Below are 24,519 nucleotides of genomic sequence, written 5' to 3' on the forward strand. Positions count from 1 at the left end.
TCTTGTTGAAGAGAAAGTGGTTGTTTGATCTTAGAAATTAAAGAAAGAGAGTGTGTCTTGTTGCTATTCTTGAAACACACAACTTCAATACATCCAAAGGGGAAAGGGAACAAAAGGTCTTTCAAAAGTCTTCTTTGCCAAAATAGAGAAAGAGCATTTTCCAAGACTTACAAAAGAGGAAAGAGCCAAAAGGTCTGCAAAAAGGTGTTTTGCTAAAAACATGCAAAAAAGTCAAACTATTTTTTAAATTTGAAAAAGGGCTCCAAGTCTTGTGTTTCCCTCGTTAGCTGATTTCACCATTCCAAATTGAAGATTGATCAAATCCAACTTTGAGACAAGAAAAATTTTCAAACTTTCAATAATTTTATTGCCAATTCAAGGTTGCCACGTGGTTGCCACATCATTGCTCATCAAGAACCGACCCTTAGGATCAAATTTCAGATTTCTAAGTTTCTTTTCTTTGTTACTTTAGTTTCATTTATTGATTCTAGTACTAATTGACAAGCTAGTAATCACCTACTAGGCTGTAAGTTAGTTTTGAGTACGTTTTTGTTCGTGTTTACGTTTCTTGTATGCTTTATATATTTTTGATTCATTGTAGTTTCTTGGCTCAATTCCGAACAAGATTTCTTTGAGTCTTCAAATGAAAATCTATTCTAGGAAAGAGTAGAACTTATCCCTCAACCTCTCACGGATTACAATCCAATTTTCAACACTTGTGAAGCCAAGCGTGAGGTAACCAAAAGTGTGAGAGTGTGGTGAGGATACTTTTGAGCAAACTTGTGTGCTTTTTTTGTTGTTATTTTTATTAGGTACCATGGATAATAATGCTCTCAAGGACCACCTTAAAGAATTCAAATGGAACCTTGAAGGGCTACGCCAAATTTTTAGTTCCCCGAATCTAATTCCTCCTTTTAATCCTATTGACTTGGATCATGTTGAATCTATCACACATGATATTAATAGATGATAAAGGGAGTGGGTGTCATGCAAAGAAGTTGGAAACCAAATGCCCTCCTCATATGAGCTATACGGTAAAAATGTTATCTCTGACACTCCTAAAATTTTAGAATATTGTGAAGTGGATAGTAGTAGCCAAGTGGATGTAGTTGGAGGTTTTCCTAAAGGATAATTGCATGATCCTTAACTTTCTGATACACTTAGTATTGTTAGGTTGCAAGAAAATCCAATTCTTGTTGTAAGTAAGCAAGCACTAGTTGATCCTATAGATGACAAAATTAATTCTTCTCGTAAGAATGATTTATGTCCATCTAGTGCTAGCACTTGTAACTTGAATAAGGTTTCATTGCCATGTGCTGAGAGTATTCACACACTAGTTGACCTTTGTGAAAACAAGGTGAGTCTAAGTTGGTATGTGAGTTGCTGATAACTAGAGAGGGTGTATATAATGATCAACTTACTCATGAACATAGTCCACTACTTAAGCATGTGTAAGATTTGTTTGATGAGGCTTAAGTTAGTGATGACGTTGATAGAGTTGATCACGATATTAGAGATAATTCTTTGAGTATATTGTGTGATGAAAGCCTTATTATTAGTTTTGCTCATAGAAATCATGTAAATGAAAATATTCATCCAAGGGATAGGAGTAAACCCGTGGGCTTGTCTTATGGTAAAGATTAATATGTTTGGTTGGCTCATAGGGATAATTTTATGCTTGAAACATATTTGAAACTTGATAATGATATTTTAGAGAGTGAAGAACTTGCTTGTTCCAAATCTGTTCACGGGATAGATTGCTCTCTCTTTAGGTATAATATTTTGTTTGAAAATAGTATAATTACTACAAATGAAACCTAGTGGTGAGACTGATGTTGGAGGTATAGCTTGTCTTGAAGGCTATATCCTCTATGCTAACCCGCTATGGTGTGATAACATTCCTCCTAAAGATGAAAATCTCTTCTTGGAAGATAAGAGTACTCTTAAGGGTAGGAAATGTGTAGTCTTGGCAAGGAATAATTGATTGGGTGATGAAAGCTTTGATTTGCTTGAATATTTAAGACACCCAATAGGTGATTGTTCCTTGAAAATTGACCCGAGAGAAAAAGTGTCATTGTCTCCTTGGGGTAATGCTTCTAAATGTGCATCCTTGCTTGACACACTTGTGCTTAGGTTCAGTGAATCCCAACTTGTGTATGCAAATTTGTCTATTTGTTTGAAAGAAAGAATGTGTATGTTCTTAAATGCTTTGTCTTCATCTATGAATTCCTTTACACTTGATTTCTTTCTATACTACCTCTTTGCTTATGATGACAACCATGATAGTTTTGGATTGGCTTTATGTGGAGATTGGATATTTGTTGGTTAGTCCACATGTTTGAGTGACATTACTATATATTTTCCATGAACTTCAACTTCAATTGAGACACCATTCTTGGTGTGGACTACTGAAGAGATGAAGGAACACTTGTGTCTTATGGATCCAATGATGAAGGTATTCTTACCTTTGAAAATTAATGATGTCGTTATGACCTTGGAAGTTTCATTATCTCTTGGTGATTGTTATAGCCACTTTCTTTGTGACATATTCACTAGGCTTTTCATGTTAAAAACAAGGGATTTGTGGTTATATTTCAAGTGTGTAACACCTTGGCATGATGATGTTATTTGTTGCACTAACCCTAACCCTTATGCCATGGGGATATTGTGCTTGTTTGTCCTTTCGTTGATTTTGCAAGGTGTGGATTAGAGGTTGAATTATTTTCAAGAAGGGGAGGATGATACAAGCCAAAGTCATAGCTTTTGAAGACATTACACAAGGCTAACACATAAAGAATCCAGTTGTGGTCACATTGAGGGCACGAGAACTCGCAAGGGGGACCCATTTTGAGCCCACAATAGAGAAATCCCATGTGTGGAAGGTTTCTTGGATGCTTACCTTTTTTCCAACGTGAGAATATAAGTGTTGAATCATGAACCACCCATGATTTTGAGAGCATTGAAGAGACTTCATTCATCAAGTCCAAACACACCATGGTTGCCCCTTCATTAAGGGTATTTTAGAGTTTGCACATAGTGTCTTAACACACCATGGCCTCCCCTCTCATTATGTGCAATATGGTCATTTTATCTTCACTTGTAATAGATTATAAGTAGAATATTTTAGGGTTATTTCACTTAGTTTTGTTGAATATGGATTATTGAAGAAACATTGTGAGATTTCTCTCTTGTGAGAGAGTTCCACCCAAAACTAGGGAAAGAAGAAGTGTGGATTCACTTGTGTTACATTTTGGCTTAGAAACGTTGGTGCTTGAGGAGATTGACGTCCCTCTTGTGTCTACGTTAGAGTGTGGTGTTTCTATTGTAAGTCTTAGGGGTTCTAGTGTTTGAAACAAACTTTAGTTCCTACCTCTTGTAATATTGTATGTCTCACTATCTATCCTTTACTTTCTTGTAATAGTTTGGTTGTTAGCTTCTTGTAATCTCAAAATCATTGGTGTTGCTTCTTTCGTGTTGTATTTTTCTTCCAGTTGTTCTTGTGTTGTTGGTTGTTTTTGTGAGTTCGTATTCGATCAATTATCAGGTTATTCATGGTTATTAGAGGTTTTGTGGATTACTTAGATTGGGATGGTTGTTGAAGTTTCTTAGATTCCTTTTCTAAGCTAGTTGCTTAATTATCTTGTTATATGTTCGGAACTTAGTTCTATCTTGTTATATGTTTGGAACTTAGTTCTATGTTGTTATATGCTCGGAATTCATCCACTGCTAGTTGTATTGTGGCCTGTTTGACTAGGCAAATGGGGTGGTCTCGGTTCTCGGTGGACTTGAGATACCCGTCATGGCCAAGCTCTAGTTCTGATCGCACTAATAAATATGGCTCCAAATATGTCATTGATAGTAAATTTGACCTCAAAGTATGATGAAGGATATGTTTAGCCAATTTTCTAAAATATAAGGGTAAATTTGACCCCAAAGTTTGACAAAAAGGCTAAATTTGACCAAAATATAACGAATGATATATTTAGTCAATTTTTCAAAATAGAGAGCTAAATTTGACCCTTTCCCTTGATATAATTAATACATAATACAATATACTCCATCTGTTTTGTATTAGTTGACCTTCTTTAAAAATATTTGTTTCAATTTAGTTATTCCTTTTATAAAATCAAGAGAATATTATTATGTTGTTTTGATACTACTTCTATCATTAATGACTAAATAAAATGTATAAACTTATTATATTTTCAAAGCATAATTAATAAGACTAATTTGATAAAATAAACCTCTAATAAATTTTTCTTAATAGGTGTGCCAAGTATCTAAGGGCCAACTAATATGAAACGCAGAGAGTATTAAGTATATGAAAGCTAAAATAATGATTCAAACAAGATACTCACACTAAACAGTACTGCATGCATTATTTTTTTTAAAGACCACCTAACGACCCCTTAAAAGCCTCTATGTCCTGTTTTAGAAGTATAAAAGTGTGTTTCGATTCACTTATTGTTAAGTGTTTTTGATTTTGTGAATATTTTTTAAATTTTAGTAGTGTGTATCAAAGTTAAAAAGTGCTTTTAAACACCTATTTTAAGTCAAAAAAATACAAAATAAGTCAAAAGTCAAAAGCAGAGTCTCCCCTACTTATGAGAATGTTTGGATGAGCTTTAAAAAGTGACATAAGTTAAAAGTCAAAACTCATGAGTAAGGAGGTCCTACTTTTAGCTTATTTTTATATTTTTTTCTCAAAAGTGAATGCTTAAAAATATTTTCTAATTTTACCAAATATTACTAATTTAAGAAAATATTTAAAAATCAAAAATACTTTAAAAATAAGTCCAAATTCAAACACATCTAACTTAGGCCTCATTTGTTTGCACTTAATGGAGGTCTGAATCTGAATGGTTCAGACTTCAGTCCATTAAGTGCATTTGTTTTTTTTTAAACTACCTCTTAATATGTCTGAAATACGCTGAATCAGTCAGATATGAAAAAGAATCTGAATACAATTCAGACTTTTTCTAAAACTAATATATTCCCTCAAAATTCTCTCACTTTGTTATTTTCCTCTCTAAATACGTGTAAAATTAATTAAAATAACTTAATTTATTATCAAATGAATTATAATGCAATGGATTATAATACTAATAATTCACGTATTGAATTATTTATTTTCCTCTCTCATTTGACAATTATTTACTTTCCTCTCTCTTTGTTATTAAAAATATTAAACTATTCTAGTAATTCTAACTTACACCTCAAAACTCTCTCACTGTTGTAGTAATTCATTTTATGATTACATCTTATCACAATAATTTTTAATCGATATATCTTTTTTAATAATTTAGATAGTTCAATGATTATATTTAACATAGTTTATTTATTTATATTTTTAAATATTTTAATTATCACTCAAATAATGTTTGTTGTTTAAGTTAATACTTTATCTAAATATTTTTTTCATATAATAGTTTATTACTTTTCAAATTTGAATTGCATATTTATTACAAGTAAATAAATAAATTATATATATTCAGATGTTAAAAAATCAAACAATATTAATCATTCAGTATTTTGATCTAGAAACAACATCTTAATCAATCAGACATCCATTCAGATTCAGACGTCTTGGTCTTAAAAAAAAATGCACCCTTATAAGCTACTCTGAATCTGATGTTGTTCTTCTTCTTACCTTTTTGGATAGAGAACAAGTGTAGTACGTCATTCATCAAAAACCTTTGCCAGCTCTCTCACAAGTCACGGGTACCAAGGCCATAGCAATATAAAAATCAGCTAGATCCCTACACAAATTCCCTTCCCCCCTCTCTCAGCCCTTGTTTTCTCCTCTCCCTTCTTTCGTTTTCTATCTGGCCTTGTAAGTAAAAATCATCCCTCTATTTCATAAAGGGAAAATGTTTCATTCAATCAATGGCTGGTGTAAACAAACAAAAACATAGAAGAAAGGCAAAATCAGATCCCCCCTTCAACAGCAGACATCCCAACATCAACTTCACCGCGATTGATGACGTCGTTTTCTCTGTCAGCAACGTTGAGCTCATTGACCCACCTCATTATTCTACTTTCTACCGTCCCCATTGTTGTCGTCTTAGCAAAATACCTAACCTATATCGATTCTACCCAAAAATTCTAACCCTAAAAATGGAAAAACCATAAAAGGCGTCAATGGGGTAGCAGTGTCTCTTTTTTCTTCTGAGGATACTACTATGCTAAATACTACGGTGGTGCCGGAGATGGATACAGCAGTGAAGGTGTTTTTTATTCTTACTGAACCCAATTATTCCCTACCGTGGCAATGAAAACGACAGTATAGTTCGAGTAGCAGTGGGTTTGCTATCAAAGGAAGAAAGGTTCTCACGGATGCACACTCCATCGAGCATTATACGTAGGTTAAGTTGAAGAATAAAGAGTCTAATACCAAGTATGTAGCCACTGTGCTTGCTATTGGAACTGAATGTGATATCAGTGCGGAGGTTTTCTTATTTCATTTCATCTATCAAAAGAAATAAAATTGAATCATATATTCTGTGTACACTGTTAATTTGGATTTTGTGGTGCTGTAGCTCTGCTTATTGTGGATGGTGATGAGTTATGGGAGGGGGTCTCACCTGTGGAATTTGGTAATTTTCCAGTGCTTCAAGATGCTGTCACAGTAGTAGGTTATCCAATTGGGGGTGACACAATCTCTGTGACAAGTGGTGTTATTTCACGCATAGAGATATTGTCTTATGTTCATGGGTCTACTAAACTTTTGGGGCTCCAGGTAATCAATTTTCACTAATGAATTATTATAATGTTCTTTCCCAATTTGATGATCCAATTGCTCTGGTATCTGATGAATGTTGTTAGTTTACGAATTGATGCTGCTATAAATTTTTGAAATTCTGGTGGGCCTGCTTTTAATGATAAAGAAAATTATGTAGGTATTGCATTTCAGTCCCTTAAACATGAAGATGTGGAGAATATTGGTTATGTCATCCCAACACCTGTAATCGTGCACTTCATTAGAGACTATGAGAAGAATAAAGCATATTCTAGTAAGTCTAATGGAACATGTAGTTAATGTATTTATCAAAAAAAGTTGTTATTAGCGTTGGTCACATCTGTCTTAGTTCATTATAGTCATGTATATTGGTTACAACTATAAGATGAATGTGGTCAAGCAAGTGTTAACTTGAATGTGAGCTCATATATAACTGGATAAGATTAAAAGTATATCATTTCCGATATCATTTCCGATAGTATGTGCAATAGCATACATAACACATACTTTATCGGATGGTTTTGCCTATGTAAAACTCAAAATTCACCAATTTTTAAGTGCACCAATATGATAATTGAAGGTGGTAAAATAAAATAAGGTAGACTTTTAATCATACTCGATAAATTATCTCAAAGACCCACAAGGATGATTTTAGCGTAGAAGACATGCTTATCTAAGAATAGAAGCATCTCTCCCCTTAATAATAGTCATGGCATTTGTATAATCATCAGTTTTACTGGAACAATTACTCTATTTCCTTGATTTGGTGGGCATCTAATATTCCAGAGTTTCTTTTGTTTTCCTAGGGTACTATAGTGTTATCTTTCATTTCATACCTAATTGAATCGGACCAGTCTGTCAAGTGTAGGCTCAAATTGTTTTGCAACTAAAAATTGGGTCTCGAAAAAATGCTTTGGGCCTGCTATCTTCTCCCCCTCCCCTGCTTCATTAATTGGCACATTTGCTTTTAAATCTTCGTATGCCTAGTCACATTCTTGTATTCCAACTACCAATATTAATTTGAATTGTATGCTATGTTTTTCTGGCTCTATATAACCTTACCTCTCATTAGCACACCTATCATAACTATTGGCTACCTATCTCTATTACTGGACGGTCCTTCTGGAGATTTATTTTCTTCCGTTTTCCACTAATAGCCATGGTTGGTATCTCACTCCATATGGGTATAATAGAAACTAAACCCTTATTGTCAATCTTTAATACTTTTGGAACATACCTTTCATCTTCTTTGACCTTCATTCCTGGCTATTTAAGATGGTTTTTGAGATATATTTCTTCCTTTGTTTCTATCCAACTTTTGCACTGCTTGTCAATTTCCTTAAAAATCTTTTCTGTCATAGAGGTGAAAAGGAGGACCCATTTCTCTTACCTATGTCTACTCTCTTTCTTGATTGCTTGTGCAACAACAACAACTAGTTTCCATTATTCCGGCTGGATTTTTACTCTTTCCTATCTCGATTCTCCTTGAAGGATTTGTTCCGCCATGAATTTTGTTAGAAACTCAAATAAGTATGGATTGTCACCCCAAAGGTGTTCTTCCTACTCAATACAACCTACCTTCTTATATATAAAAGTGTTGGTTTTTTTCTTTCATGTTGTTAACAGTCCCACATTGAAAAAAGAATGGGCAATTGGTCTCTTTATATGGACTTGGAAATCCTCCCTTCATGATCTAGATTTTGAGGTTAAGTTAGGTTCAAGATCCATTCTTTACATGGTATTATAGGCAAACCTATTTCAATCCTTTGTTCAATGAGGTTGGGCCCCCATGTTATTTTGTGCACATTCCATTTTACAGGTCACGGTGTGCGGGGAATGGTAAGAGTCCCACATAGGAAAATGATAGGCAATTGGTCTCCTTATATGGACTTCGACAATCCTTCCCTCGTGAGCTAGCTTTTGAGGTTAAGTTAGTCTCAATATCTATTCTTTACACATCTCTTTGTGAAATGGTTCTCAACTGACACATTCCCTCAACCACAATAATTTTGTTACCACTTGTGCTGACCAATACTCTGGTTGACTCTTTTCACTACCATTTCCTATTTTTGACTGTTTCAGCATATAGAATTTTTGGGTATGCCTTCCTGGGGATGGTTATAATGAAGGGAGTCAAATCTCCCTTGATGAATGTAATAATCTGTTGTGCATGCGTTGAAACTGTAATGCATCAAATATGGTTATTATTTATTTATATTTTAAATAGCTTTATTTATTACTCCCTCTATCCCATTTTATGTATCTCTATTTGAACGGACACGGAGTTTAGAAATAATGATGACATTGTAAAGTTCATAAAATTGCCCCTCTTGAAGTCACTTTGATGTTTACTTTTTAGTTGTCTTTTCTTATTAAGTGGGACCCAGTTAGGATAAAATGGGGATGATGCCATTAAATAGTTGCCAAATAAGGAAAGATGATATTCTTTTTGGGACGGTCAAAAAGGAAATAAAGCCAAATAAAATGGGATGGGGTGAGTATATATTTATATTTTAGTAACTTTATTTATTATTCTGGAATATGGTTTTATGTTTCCTAGTTTCATAAGGATTAGCTTTCTATTGATTATTCTACAATATAGTTTATGTTGCGTAGTTTCATAAGGATTAGGCTTTTTGTTTATGTAATAAGACTCTCATTTAATGTGAGATATGAGGAATAATCTGTACGAATAGTTTCAATCAAAAACTAGAGGTTGGAGTTCTCTCTTCCATTGAACTCTAAGGTTTCAACCTCCCTTCAATAAGCTGAAAAAATCACAGTTCTTTTTTTACTGAACTCTAAGTTTTCAGTCTTCCTTTAACGAACCGATTTTATCTACTAAATAGGTCGATCTAGGAATTCAAACAAAGGCAAGAGAAGTCGAAATCAATTGTTTATACTTTTCTCTTCATCGTCCTGTGACTTGATCCTTTGCTAAAGATCCTAACAATTTGGTTTCAGAGCCTAACATAATGGACAATGAAATCAATTCCATATTTCAAGAAGAATGTGCAACTATAGAAACCCTATTGGATTCTAAACTTGCAACGATGGAACAACGCTTTGGTGAAAGACTTTTCCAAGTCATTCAAGAACAACTTTCTGGCATGGGAATTGGCTCCACAAAATCAGCAACGAAGGGAACTGAGTCAAGTAATGCCTTGACAACCAGCGAATCAACAACTCCTACAGCTATAGAAAATACAATTCCTCTTTAACTACCCAATCAGAATCATCCAACAAGAGCTAATTCACAATCGGTAACCAACAACCCGTTAATTTGGGCATATCGCTGTGAACAATTTTTTGAAAATCAACATACAACAGAAGTGGAAAAGGTTGGAGTGGTCGGGTTTCACATATTGGGAGGATTATAATTATGGTACTATTAACTTAAACGAACAAAGGGCCCAATGAGTTGGGAACAATTTCAGAAACATTGTTTCCAATGATTTGGACCTCCTTTAAGTAGTAAACCAGATAGCGAATTAGTCATGCTTCGGAAAACTAGTATAGTTGAAATTTATCAACGTCAGTTTCAGGACAGTTTAAAGACAAGTCGGCTAGGGCTGATGAGCTTAGTCCATAAAACTTGCTTGTGGGTATATTTATGGAGGCGTTGGATGATTCAATTAGATTGGATGTGAAATTGCTCAAACCAACTGAATTATAGGCGACCATGAGTGTATCTTAGGCTTTAGAACAAAAAAAAACAACTGCAAAAAGTAAGTAAGTTTAGCGAAGGGACATGACAGTAAACTTGGACAAGTTTGGACAGCACAACAAACTCAACAAAATCTGTTACTAGTTTAGTCAAGCGATTAATTCATGGAGAAATGCCAGAGAGAAGAGCTAAGGGGTTATGCGATAATTATGACTACTATATTCAACAACTCACCAGTGCAAATGACTTTTTTGGTTGTAATTGGATGATTCAGTTAATAATATTTTAGAAGTTTTGGATGACTGCATTGAAATTCGAGCTTGAGGAGAAGCTCTTTAAATATGAGGGAAGTAATATAGTGGATTCATGGAAGCTGTGATGCATGGAGTATGGTTATTATTTATTTATATCTTAAGTATTTTTATTTATTCTATATTTATTTTTTTGGATAAAGGTAAAGTTGTATTCTTCAACATTAAGGGTATGCTTGCTACCTCCAAAAAGTTACAAGCTAGTACTGTAATTACAAGGCCCCTAAGAAATCTATTAACTGTTCTACCTCTTTTTTACACCAAAAGTACAAAGTGTTAATGCAATTTTCTTAAACCTTCTGTATTGTTTTGATAATATTCTCAAAGTATCTGAAGTTTCTCTTTCCAAATTGACCACCACACACAGGATGGTACTAAAGTCCACTATCGTTTCTGAGTCATGCTTCCTTCCTTTCTACTCCAATAGCTTAGGAGGTCAGCAGTATGCTCAGGCATCGCCCAGGTCTCTTAAGATAAGCTAAGAAACATATGCCATATTTGTGATGTAATCTTGCAATGAAGAAATGAATGGCTGTTAATTTCCTCCCTGTGATAGAAAAAACCAAGAAACAATTTAAAAACCTCTTTCCTTTAATTTTTCCTGTGTGAAACATTCTGTGACACCCCAACTTAGGAAGGAGTCCCACATCGGTAAAACTCAGGAGGGATGCTGGTTATATAAGGGAGAAATCCTTACTCCCTAATTACGCGCTTTAAAGCCGTGTGGGCCTGGGCCCAGAGAGGACAATATCACTAGTGGGTTGGGGAGTGGCAAGGGTATTTCGGGCCTGTGTCGTTTAGGATGCCCGTCGGGGCCAGGTCCTCGGGTCGGGTTATGACAGAATGGTATTAGAGCCACTCCTATGTCATCCCTGTCGATGTGGACCAGAGTTCAAACTGAGTATAGGCGAATCCCGATAAGGAAGGACAAACCTCAGTCCTGAGTGTAGGCAAATCCCATTCGGTAGGGTAAACCTCGGCGAGGACACTGAGTCTGAAGGGGGGTGTATGTGACACCCTAACTTAGAAAAGAGTCCCACATCGGCAAAACACAGGAGGGATGCTGGGTATATAAGTGAGAAAGACTTACTCCCTAGTGACATATTTTAAAGCCATGCGGGCCTGGGCCCAGAGCGGATAATATCACTAGTGGGTTGGGGAGTGGTAGGGGTATCTCGGGCCTGTGTGGTTTCAGATTTCTGTCACAGCCAGGGCCTCGGGCTGGGTCATGACACATTCCCTTCTCAAAACTAACCATGTGAAGAATTTCACCATGGCTGGAATGTTGAGCTTCCATATCTATTTCCATGACCCTGGGATACTCCCAATTGTGACAATATCCCTTTTTTATACAATCTACCTACTGAGAATTTTCCATCAGTATCAAGTTTCCAGCTTATACTGTCCATATCTGTAGGCTTGCCTGTGGATTCTCCCAATCTGAGTAGAAGTTCAACAACTCTATCCACTTCACAATCATTCAAAAATATCCTGAAGATAAGATTCCATCCCTTAGGGGACCAAGTCTTAACAGTTGTTGCTTCAGGGTTGTCACAGAAGGAAAAGAGGTCAAAGAAGGCCAACCCTTAAAGACTCCTACCCAATCTATTTGTCTTTCCAAAAATAAATTCTACCGCCCTCACCCACTTTGTATTCTAAGTTCTCATACAAGTGGGGCCAAAAGTTTCTGATTGATCTCCAGTCGATACCCCATAGGTTCTAGACACTGCATCTAAGTTACTCAGACTCTTCACTTTCGGTGTCGCACCCATGTCGACACGGATAAATGAAGATGAAAATAATTTCCTAGAATGTCAGTATTTAACAAGTGTGACATTGAAATCTCTTCCATAAATAGAAGGTTGATATTTTGTGCTTTCAGGAGACAAAATTGGAAGGTATTGGATAAAAGGTTTAATAATAATTGGGGAATATGGGTTTCAGATATGCTCAATTGGATCCAATTGGAACAAGGGGGTGGGTTGAGATGGTGAAAATAAGAATGCACTCATTAACTTGTAAGCTTACATCTCAATCATAGTAGCTCGATTGGTATATGACGGGTTTATTCTCCTAACTGCAATAGGGAAAGGAAAAAAGTATGGGAGGAAGTTCGGGCTCTGAGAGAATTGTTTAATGGACCCTTGGTTCTGGCTAGAGACTTCAATGTAGTTAGATATCCGTCAAAAGGAGGGATTGCAATAATAGCACTAGAGCAATGTCGGATTTTTTTTCTTGCGACAGTTGGTACTGTTTATTCCTCAGCATCAAGGAATGCCGGCCAACTTCAAAAAAATCTTACAAAGAGTTGGTCATACTCTACATTTACAAAGCATCTAAGAAGTCTGTAAGTTCATCTATTTACCCTAGCAGTTTCATTACGCCAAAAAATAAAGACACTATGTAGTTCCATTTCACTTCATGAATAGACTTGATTTTTTTCTTTAAAACATTTCTCATTCCTCTTCTTCCACCATTTTATCAAAAGAAAATTTTCTTGGAACTTCAAATTTTATTGATGATATATAGCTGAGGGGGGGAACCCTTATGGGAAGGGTAATTTACGTGGTTTTGGGAGAATAATCAGGAAATAACATAGAACATTGATAGATTTTTGATTTCTAAGGATTTGGATGACATATTTAGAAATACTACTTGATCGAAAAAAAGAATTCAAAAACACTAGACAGGAGGCATTACCAAAAGTTTGTTCTGACCATTCCACAGTGGTTCTATAATGTGGTAACTAGGAAACTAACAGATCATCAATTTCAAAAATTGGTCCCTTGAGATGGAAGGTTTTTGTGATAAAGTACTAGAGTGGTGGTCTTGAATGGACATTGGAGGCCGGCCAAATTACATACTTGCCGGGAAACTAAATCCTCTTAGCATCAAATTGAAGGAATGGAACCAAAACAACTATGGTGATATACAAAAGAAAAAGAATGACATTCTGAATTAGATCAATAAGCTGGAATGTTGGATGACACACAATGAAGAAGAAAGCTTACTGCCGATGAAATTTTCAAAAAGCCAAGCATGGTCATGACTTTTTAAAAAATATGCAAAAAGAAAGGAAATAGCACCGGGATGAAGATCCAAGGATCTTTGGCTTAAACTGGGATATAAGAATGATAAGTTCTTTCAAAGAATAGCCAATGCACATAAGAAAAATAACTATGCTGATAAGCTGGTGATGGGAGGTAAATGCATTGATAAACTGGAGAATATAAAAAGGAAGATTGCTCATTTTTAAAACTTTGTGATGTGGACAAAGATCCTAGACCAAATGTATACACAATGAGATTTTTCATCAAATGCTGGAGGTGATCAAGGCAGATGTGATGGCTGCAGTGCGAAATTTTCATTCAGTGGAGATGTTTGAAAAAAGCTTCATGATACTTATGTAGTGTTAATACCTAAAAAGAGTGGTGCTAAAGAATTGAGATACTTCAGATCTATCAGCCTTATCGAGAATTTCTATAAGTGGATTCAAATACTTTTTCCGTAGAAAGGCTCAAGAAATTAATGCATAAACTGATGGACACTCAAAGAATGACATTCATAGAAGGTAAGACAAATCATAGATAAAAGTTTGATTGACAATTAATGCCCCTGGACTCTGATTTGAAACCAAAAAAAAACATAACATGCAAGTTGAATATTGGAAAAGCATATGATTAGTGTGAATTGGGAGTACCTTCTCAAAATTTTATAGGAAATTGGGTTTGGAAGGAAATGGATTAGCTGGTTGACATCGTGCATAACCATATTAAATTTTTAATAGTGATTAATGGGGCTCCTGAATTGTGCCTTGCATCTCACAGAGGATAAAGATAAGGTGATCCCCTTTCACCTTTTCTATTCATTATAACAGTGGAATGTTTTAACGACACTATAAAAATTGGTATGTCTTAATAACATTTATAAAAAAAATGGTAGGCATTAACTACATATTAAGGACAACTCATAGACATGGATGGATCTGTGGCTTTAATGTTGCACAAAATCATGAGGAGAGGGTGGAAGTTACTCATTTGCAGTATGTTGATAACACTTTAATTTTCTCTGATGCTGAAGATGGTAAACTAAGATATCTAAAGGATTATTTTTATCTTTATTTAAAGCTATCTCGGGATTACGGATGATCTAGAGGAAGAGTCGGATCCTTTCTGTGAATAATTCACGATGGACAGAATGCAATAGATGTTGAGAAATTAGGTGGAGAAATGGGAAGCACTCCGACTATGTATCTTGGAATGCCCTTTGTGTCAAAGAGCAAATCCAAAGACAAACTTTCTGGGATTAACAAAGATAAAAAAAAATCTATAGAGTTTGAAATCATAGATTACACTGTCTGAAATCATGAATCCCCAAAGAAAATTCCCAAAGAAAATCCATTGATGGAGCTAAAAATTTAGCCATCAAAAAGAGATGAAAATAAAGCCCAAATGGTACAAATTACACGCCTGAAAGGAGGCTGAAATAACACATCAGTTGATGTTAGGCGTGGGTTTGGTGCTTATTTAGTTGACTTTTCCCCTTAGTTTTGGTTAAGTTATTTTAGGAAGAATATAGGTATTATTTTTACTTGCTTTCCTAGTTTAAAAGTTCCCTAGTTTAAAGGTTTCCTTGTTAGATTTTCTATTTATTATTTCTATAAAAGTAGAATTCAAATCCCATGCTATTTGGAATAGGTTTTCCCTATACACACTGATGGATTTTGTTATTTCAAGAAGACATGATTAATATTATTTGAGAGGTTTCTCATTGTTACACCTTTGTGTGTGTCGTGTGGCTACTTAGGATTTATCTTGCAATTTTATAAGAATGACTCTTTAGGAGGTAAGATTAGTTCTTAACTTGATGTCGTTGGTTTTCATTGAAGTTAATTAAAGAAAGTGATTAGTCTTACACTAATTGTTGTCTTTAATTTCTTCGAAATAGAGGTCTAGATCACTTTTGCTCCAAGTTCTTAAATTGACTCTATTAGTATCTGTCATGACCTAAAAACTAAGGGTCATGATGACACTTATCATGGCTAAGTCGTGACAAGTTGATCACCCAAACTGATATGCAATACGAAAGCATAACACAAATCCTAAGGCAAGACTTTTAGAGTGAAGTCGGACCATATATTACAATTATAGTGGAAGTCTAAACAATAATAAATGCCACAAACCATCCTAAAACGTGGTGTCACAGTGTAAGAACTATCTACATACAACTCGAGGTCTGAAAATACAACTGACAATCCAAAAGAAAACCACAAGTGTCTCTGAATACAACATAAGACATCAACTAGATAGGAGGAGGTCAGATGTAGACTCTAGAAGCATTGAGTGGCCCCTACCTCAAATATATCAAATCACCGCCCTAACTCAGCTACTGCGTGACACATACGTACTTGGATCTGCACTGAAAATCACAGTAGGGATGAGTAAGGTCCACTTGTGCTCAGTAAGTATCATAGGCCGACTAAGCAAAGTACAAAATAAGTATATACATACACACTATGAGCACGCCACCTGCAAGTAGAAATTATCCTAAACGGTGAATCACACCGTCTCCACTAATAGTTCTAGATATAGTACAAAAGTAGGTGATAAGTATGTAAAATAAACAAATAGAGAGATATCAAATAAAATACAAAAAAAAACACAACACTAAAGATGCATAAATGAATGAAATGCAATGAGGATGATAATTATGATGATGTGATTTGATCGAGGTTATTGCATAACCTCTGTATACACCTACTAAGCATCTGTGATTTCAAGTAGGCCCCATGGAGTTCGTAACCCATAGTCGATCTCAATATTTAATCCCAATCTTAATTTTCATATCTTCTCTCCGAGTCGTGGGCTATGGCAGAGGGTCTTGTAAAAGTGTCACATTTCTGTCAAAAATCAGTATTTCCACATTTTTACCAAAGTCTCATATTTGTATGTATGATATGAGGATGTAATGCTCACAACAACCAGTATGAAGATCTCAAGTATAGTCAATATAAACACACGTGAGCTCCAAATCTACTCAATATGTCAACCATCCATGATTCAGTGTGTCATGTACTATTAGAGTGAAATATGCAAGTAAGACATCACTAATTTCACATTAACCCCTACTTAGGCATTTCTACCATAAAGAAAACAACCAAATGTATACACAAGACTAACAATATCAATATCAGATAAGACCCCACATGCGCTACACATAGCAATTATCATCACAAATCACCAATGACACCAGCATAAGCCCCCACATGGGCACTCAACAATAATAGCATTATTTCCATGATTGTTACCCAATACCCTATATTTCTTTTAAATAAATATTAACTATACCCAACCTAGTTCGAAGAAAGTCAAGCCATAACCTACATCGAAGAGACGAAATTCAATCCAAAATAATTCAATCCAGAGCTATCCCCTCTCAAAAAACCTTACAATCAACTAAAACATACAAATGTAGAATCTACACATTTAAAAAAAAATGATACCCATATTGCCTCTTTTTGAGTCAGGGTCAAAACGAACCCCAAAATAGATTTTTTAAAATACAGGGTTAAATAGGAATTTCTTATTTAGAAAGGCCTTACTCATGATTAAAGAAACCCGTAGGAGAAAATCCAAGAGAAAACAAATTAAAAATGAGGTTTAGATTGAAGAAACACTATTTAAGGCCCGTCAGAGAAAAATTTCAAAAATTCACTTTTGAAATCACAAATTAACAGGTTTTAGACAATAAGAATCGAAGTAAAATAATTGAAATAGTGATTTGGGTATTACTCAAACTTGAAAATGGAAGAATTTGTCCGAAAATCTCATAACCCAAAACTCAAAGTCTCAAAAATAGAAGCAAAATTGAGGAAGAACATTTTTATATTGACCCAATGCTGATGACCGCTTAAGGGGTTAGAGGTATCGCTACATGGGTACACTGCTAAACTAGAGGCTGCTATAGTGTCTATGGCTCGGTTTAGCGATACCTGGCTACCTATTGGGCTCTGCTTTAGCGGTGCCTCGAACGCTAAAGTAGAGGTGTACATTGGTCGGGATGGTCCGATTTTTATTAAAATGTAACCAAACCAATAATGTCGATTTTCTAAATCTGTAAACCAAATCAAACCAATATACAATCGGTTTTTTAATTTTGGTTTTAGTCGGGTTTTTTTATTATTTTGGTTTTTTTATTTTCTCGAGTTTTTTACAATTATAATGTGATTGAAGAAAAAAAAATATTTTCACTAAAAAGATAAAACAAAAAAAACAATGGTCGTAGAGTAGTTCCAATAAAAATTAAGTTGGCAAATTACTAAGACGTCTAAACTACTATCTCTCAAAGTAATATTATGTGGATGCCTAAGTAGTTCAATTTCTAAGTCACTAGTCACTGTAGTTTGTCTGAAAGTTTCCTTCACATAAAATGTGAGCATACAAAAGAATGAAGAATTGGATACAACTTATAAAAAACTTGACTCCATAAAGTAATTAATTATAACATAATTCCATTAAAAAAAAAAAAGAAACAAACCTAAATCATAACTTGAAAAATGAGAAAAGTAAGATGAGTAAATAATGAGAACTCTCTGAAAACTTGGAAAGTAAAATGTGAAAAGTGAAGCAATTAAAGAGTTTTAGGTTTTTATATTAATATTGGGTTTTGTATTAATTATTTATTAATGAAAAAATACTATAATTAAAGGCCCAAGAATATATATATCTATTTTCTGAATATAAAAAAATAATAAAAGTAATTAGAAAGTAGATTATAAGTAATAGTTTTTTACGAATAAAAAATTAAAATTATAGATATATTACGTCAGTTCGGTTTGATTTTATTTTTGTTAATACCAAACCAGACTAAGAATGATCAGATTTTTTTTGCCAACACCAAACCAATCAAACCAAACCATAAGTCGGTTTTTTTTCTCAGTTTGGTTTGATTCATCGGATCAGTTTGTACACCTCTATGCTAAAGTGGTTGAACCAGATAACTAGCGCACCAGCAACTTTGCTAAAGATGCAAAGTTATGGATCAAGTCTTTGGGATACGTTCAAAATCTATTTTCTCATTAGTTCATTCTAATATTTGGGGTCCGAGTAGAGTCAGTTCACCCTTAGAATTTCGTTACTTTGTTACTTTCATCGATGATTTTTCAAGATGTACTTGGGTTTACTTGATAAAAGATCGTTTCGAGTTATTCTCTATATTCAAAGGTTTTTGTGCGTAAATACAAAATTAATTTGGTGTTTCTATTCATGCTTTTCGTAGTGATAATGCCTTGGAATACTTATCCTCCTAGTTTCAGGAGTTTATGACTCATCAGGGAATCATTCACCGAACATCATGTCCATACACCCTTTAGCAGAACGGTATAGCAGAAAGGAAAAGTAGGCATCGTATTGAGACTGCTCGCACTCTTATTATTGAATCCCATATTTTGGGGCGATGCAGTCCTCGCATCTTGCTATCTTATTAATAGAATGCCATCATCTTTGATCCAGAATCAGGTTCCCCATTCCATACTATTTCCTCAGTCACATCTCTACTTTATCCCCCTTATGTTTTTGGGAGCACATGTTTTGTTCATAACTTAGTTCCAAGAAAATATAAATTGGCCTCTCGTGCTCTAAAATGTGTCTTCTTAGGTACTCTCAAGTTTAAAAAGGGTGTCGATGCTATTCACCTGATTTGGGTCTCTACCTTATGTCTGCTAATGTCACATTCTTTGAATCTCAACCTTATTATACATCTTCTGATCATCTTAATATCTCTGAGTTTTTACCCATACCTCTCATCTTACCCACACCAATCTTTGAGGAATCTAAAGTTATTTCTCCATCTCCAGCTACAGTGCCACCAATTTTGACTTATCACCGCCGCACATGTCCATCATCAGTCCCAGATGATTCATGTCATGCGTCTGATGCTTCTCCTACTGCGGACTTTCCTCCTTCTAGTCAATCAATTGCACTTCAAAAAAGGTATAATATCCACTCATAATACTAACCCACATTATATTTTCTCTCTCGTGGATAAAATAGCATCAGTCCATTTTTTCTCTCTACGGTTGTTGTTCGTTATTGGCCTCTTTATCAGTTGGATATTAAAAATGTTTTTTTGCATGGTGATATTGAGGAAGAATTCTATATGGAACAACCAACTGGTTTTGTTGCTCAGGGGGAGTCTAGTAGCCTTGTATGTCGATTGCACAAGTCACTCTATGGTTTGAAACAATCCTATCGATCCTGGTTCAGAAAGTTTAGCATAGTGATTCAGGAGTTTGGCATGATTCGTAGTGGAGCTGGTCATTCAGTGTTTTATCGCCATTCTAAACCAAATTTGTGTATTTATTTGGTGGTTTATGTTGACGATATTATTATCACTAGCAATGATCAAGATGATGTCAGAGTCAGGACCATCCCAAATCATTGTTCACCGATGTTGGGCTTTCATATCATCTTGCCCACGCTCCTGTTAACGAGGCCTGGGCATGCAAGGGAGTGTTAAGTATCCCACATAGAAAAGGATGGGTAATTGATCTCCTTATATGGACTTGGACAATCCTCCCCTTATGAGCTAGCTTTTAAGGTTAAGTTAGGCCCAAGGTCCATTCTTGACAAGTACGTAAAACAAATACAATAGACATCCATCAGATAAAATACAAAAAACACAACAATGAAGATGCATAAATGGATGAAATACAATAAGGATGATAATGATAATGATGTGATATGATTAAGGTCATTGCATAACCTCTGTATGCACCTATCGAATATTTGTGCTTCCAGATAGGACCCATTGGGGGTTCGCAACCCATATACAATCTCAATACTCACTTTCAATCTCACTATCCATATCTCCTTTTGTCTCATGGGATACGATCGAGGGTTTTGTAAAAGTGTCACATTTCTGTCAAAAATTAGTATTTCCACAATAGTATCAAAGTCTCATAAATGTATATATGATATGAGGATGTAATGCTCACAATAACCAGTATGAAGATCTCAAATCCAATCAATATACACACACATGAGCTCAAAATCTACTCAATATGACAATAATTCATGATTCGGTATAAGTAATGTACCATTAGAGTGAAATATGCAAGTAAGACATCACTAATGTCACAATAACCCCAACTTAGGCATTTCTACGATGAAGAAAACAACCAAATGTATACACAAGACCAAAAATATGATAGAAGACCCTACATGGGCCTCACATAACCATTATCGTCTCAAATCACTACTAATAACATAAGCCCTCTCATGTGCATACAACAGTAATAACATTATTTCCATGATCATTACCCATACCTTTACCATGCTTTTATATAAATATTAACTATTCAATCTAGTCTGAAAAGGTTAAGTCATGACCTACCTCAAAGCAATAAAATCTAGTTTGAAACCCTTCAACTTGGAGCCTTCCCTTCTTGAACAGCCTCGGAATCAACTAAAACATACAAATGTAGGATCTACCCATTTAAAAAAATGCCAACGATAATCATATAGACTCTTTTCATGTCAGGATCAAAACGGACCTCGAAAATGGATTTTCTAAAGACAGGGTACAATCGAATTTTTTGTTTATAAAGACCTTACCCATGATTAATGAAACTCGTAGGAGAAAATCCAATAGAAAACAAATTGAAAATGAGGTTTCGATTGAAGACATACTATTTTAGGCCTGTCAGGCAAAATTTTCAAAATTTAACTTTTGAAATCACAAACTAATAGGTTTTAGACAACAAAAATCGAAGTAAAATAATTAAAATAGTAATTTGGGTCTGACTCAAACTTGAAAATGGAAGAACTTGTCCAAAAATCTCCTAACCCGAAACTCAAAGTCTCAAAATTGGAAGAAATCAAGGAAGAAGGTTTTTATATTGACCCAACACTGATAATCGCTTAAGAGGTCACTATAGTGGCCCTATATGGGTTGACCACTAAAGTAGAGGCCGCTTTAGTGGCCAAGGCCCAGGTTTAAGGATACCTGGCTACCAACTATGCTCCACTTTAGAGGCACCTCGGACGCAAAAGTGGCTGCACCAGATAACTAGCGCACCAGCTGCTTTGCTAAAGAAGCAAAGTTGTGGATCAAGCCTTTGGGATACATTCGGAATCCCGTGAAGGAAAACAAAATATGCTATGAGACTAAATTCGACGTTCCAGACACAACAGTGACATCAGATTTTCAAAAAGAGGTGGTTTTCACAAAATTAACCCCTGTGACCCAATTTCATAATTTTTTGAACCGAGGATCAGAATGATACCCAAAAGCCATAAAATCACACCAATCATGCTACCAATCCAACATCGACGTTTTAGATTTACTGCTGTAATAGGTTTTGTCGTCCGACACACAAAATAATAAATATTGACCAAAGTCAACTTTAAGACTTTTTTAACCCCTAAAAACAGAAACTCGCACAAATCATTTTGAATTGCATCAGGAATCGTGTCAATCATCCTTACACCTTAGAAATATTGTGTAACAACCACGGGAAGGGGTAAAATGGTAAAAACACTAAAAAAGAAAATTTTACAGAATTAAGTCCTTTAATATCCACAACGAAGAATCTAATTTGTCTTCGAACTAGAGGCAACGGAAAACGTTAATCTCTCAAACCTTTTTTTAGCCTTAGTAGACATAACTGTACCTGTAGCAATAGGAGGCATAGTAAATCGGGCCGCTGTGATCCCACCTAAGGGGGTAACACAGATGAAGGCTGAACTCCTGATCTCGAAATACCATACTCGGATACTGCCACAGAAGGAGGAACAACACTTATATCTGTGAAGTACCACAAGCAAATGTCGGTATCATTGGAGGAACCACATTCGAAGCTGGAGGAACACCATAGGTAAACTCAAGCACAAATGGAGGTACAACACTCAAAGCTCAAAGCTGGAGGAACACCATAAGAAGACTCTAGCTCTAATAGAGGTGCAATACTCGGAGCTGGAGAAATACCATAAGCATACTCTGGTTCTAATAGACTGGAAGAACACCAGGTACACTCAAAAGGACACCCTACAAATGAGTCAGCAAATAAATTAGTAATCTCTCCAAGACCAGGGTAGAAGAACACTATGGAACCTGAGTAGGTCCCATATTTCTGGCATGTTAAAGCTGAGGCTCAAGGGAAATCCCCTAGTAATACCTTTGGAAGGGGCAGATCCTCATGCCCGCCCTCTAGCTCAGGCCCATCCACGATCCATAACTTGTCCCTTAGACTGGGGTCTCTCATCGAATGATGGCTTAGCATCCCTAGTCTTACAGGATCTAGTCCTCACCATCTATGCAGAAAAGAATGAAAGACAATCTAGAACACAAGGTATGAAAGATCCGCACAGTGAGGAATAAAACAAGGAAGTTTTATAAAGATAACTTATGGCCTTTCGAAGATAGATATGGATATTTATATATCGATCCACGAGACTATACCAGACACCCTATTCTTACACTGATGAGACCGATGAACCTGGATGCTCTAAGACCAATTTGTCATGACACAAAAACTAAGGGTCATGAAGACACTTATCGCGACTAAGCCCAGACAAGTAAGCCGATCACCCAAACTGATATGCAATATGAAATCATAACACAAATCTCAAGACGAGACTTATAAAGTGAAGTCAAACCATACATTACAATTATAGCAGAAGTCTGAACAATAACAAATACCATAAACTATCTCAAAACCTAGAGTCACGGTGTAAGAACCATCTATATACAACTCGAGGTCTGAAAATACAACTGAAAATTCAAAAGAAAATGACAAGTTTGTCTCTATATATAAACATAAGACATTAACTAGATAAGAGGTCGGTGGTAAGACTCCAGAAGTATAGAGCAGCTCTAACCTCAAATGTATCAAATCACCACCCAAACTCAGCTGCCGCATGCGCACTCGTACCTCGATCTACATTGAAATGGCACAATAGGGATGATTATGGACCACTTGTACTCAGTAGGTATCATAGGCATACTAGTAAAGCTAAGCAAAGTAGAAAATGACTATATGAATACACACTTTGAGCATGCCACCTGCAAACAAAAAATGTCCCAAGTGGTAGCTCATACTAATAGTTCTAAATATAGTACATAAACCGGTGATAGGTACGTAAAACAAACACAATAGACATGCATCAGATAAAATACAAAAAACACAACAATAAAGATGCATAAATGGATGAAATGCAATGAGGATGATAATGATGATGATGTGATATGATCGAGGTTATCGCACAACCTATGTATGCACCTATTGAACATCTGTACTTTCAGATAGGAACACTGGGGTTCGCAACCCATATACAATCTCGATACTCACTTCCAATCTTAATATCCATATCTTCTTTCTGTCTCATTGGATACGACCGAGGGTTTTGTAAAAGTGTCACATTTCTGTCAAAAATCAATGTTTCCACTCTAGTATCAAAGTCTCATAGATATATGTATGATATGAGGATGTAATGCTCACAACAACCAGTATGAAGATCTCAAATCTAGTCAATATACACGCACGCGAGCTTAAAATCTACTCAATATGTCAACTACCCCCAAATTAGTATAAGTAATGTACCATTAGAGTGAAATATGCAAGTAAGACATCACTAATGTCACAATAACCCCAACTTAGGCATTTCTACGATGAAGAAAACAACCAAATGTATACACAAGACCAAAAATATGATAGAAGACCCTACATGGGCCTCACATAACCATTATCGTCTCAAATCACTACTAATAACATAAGCCCTCTCATGTGCATACAACAGTAATAA

At 35.4% G+C, this 24,519-nt stretch overlaps 1 pseudogene; it reads left to right on the plus strand.

Moving 5' to 3' along the window:
* Window positions 1–5,886: 5,886 nt before the first annotated feature.
* Window positions 5,887–24,519, plus strand: part of LOC107849148 — a 43,304-nt pseudogene continuing 24,671 nt past the window's right edge.

Source organism: Capsicum annuum, chromosome 12 (assembly GCF_002878395.1).
Source record: "Capsicum annuum cultivar UCD-10X-F1 chromosome 12, UCD10Xv1.1, whole genome shotgun sequence".
Taxonomy (NCBI): domain Eukaryota; kingdom Viridiplantae; phylum Streptophyta; class Magnoliopsida; order Solanales; family Solanaceae; genus Capsicum; species Capsicum annuum.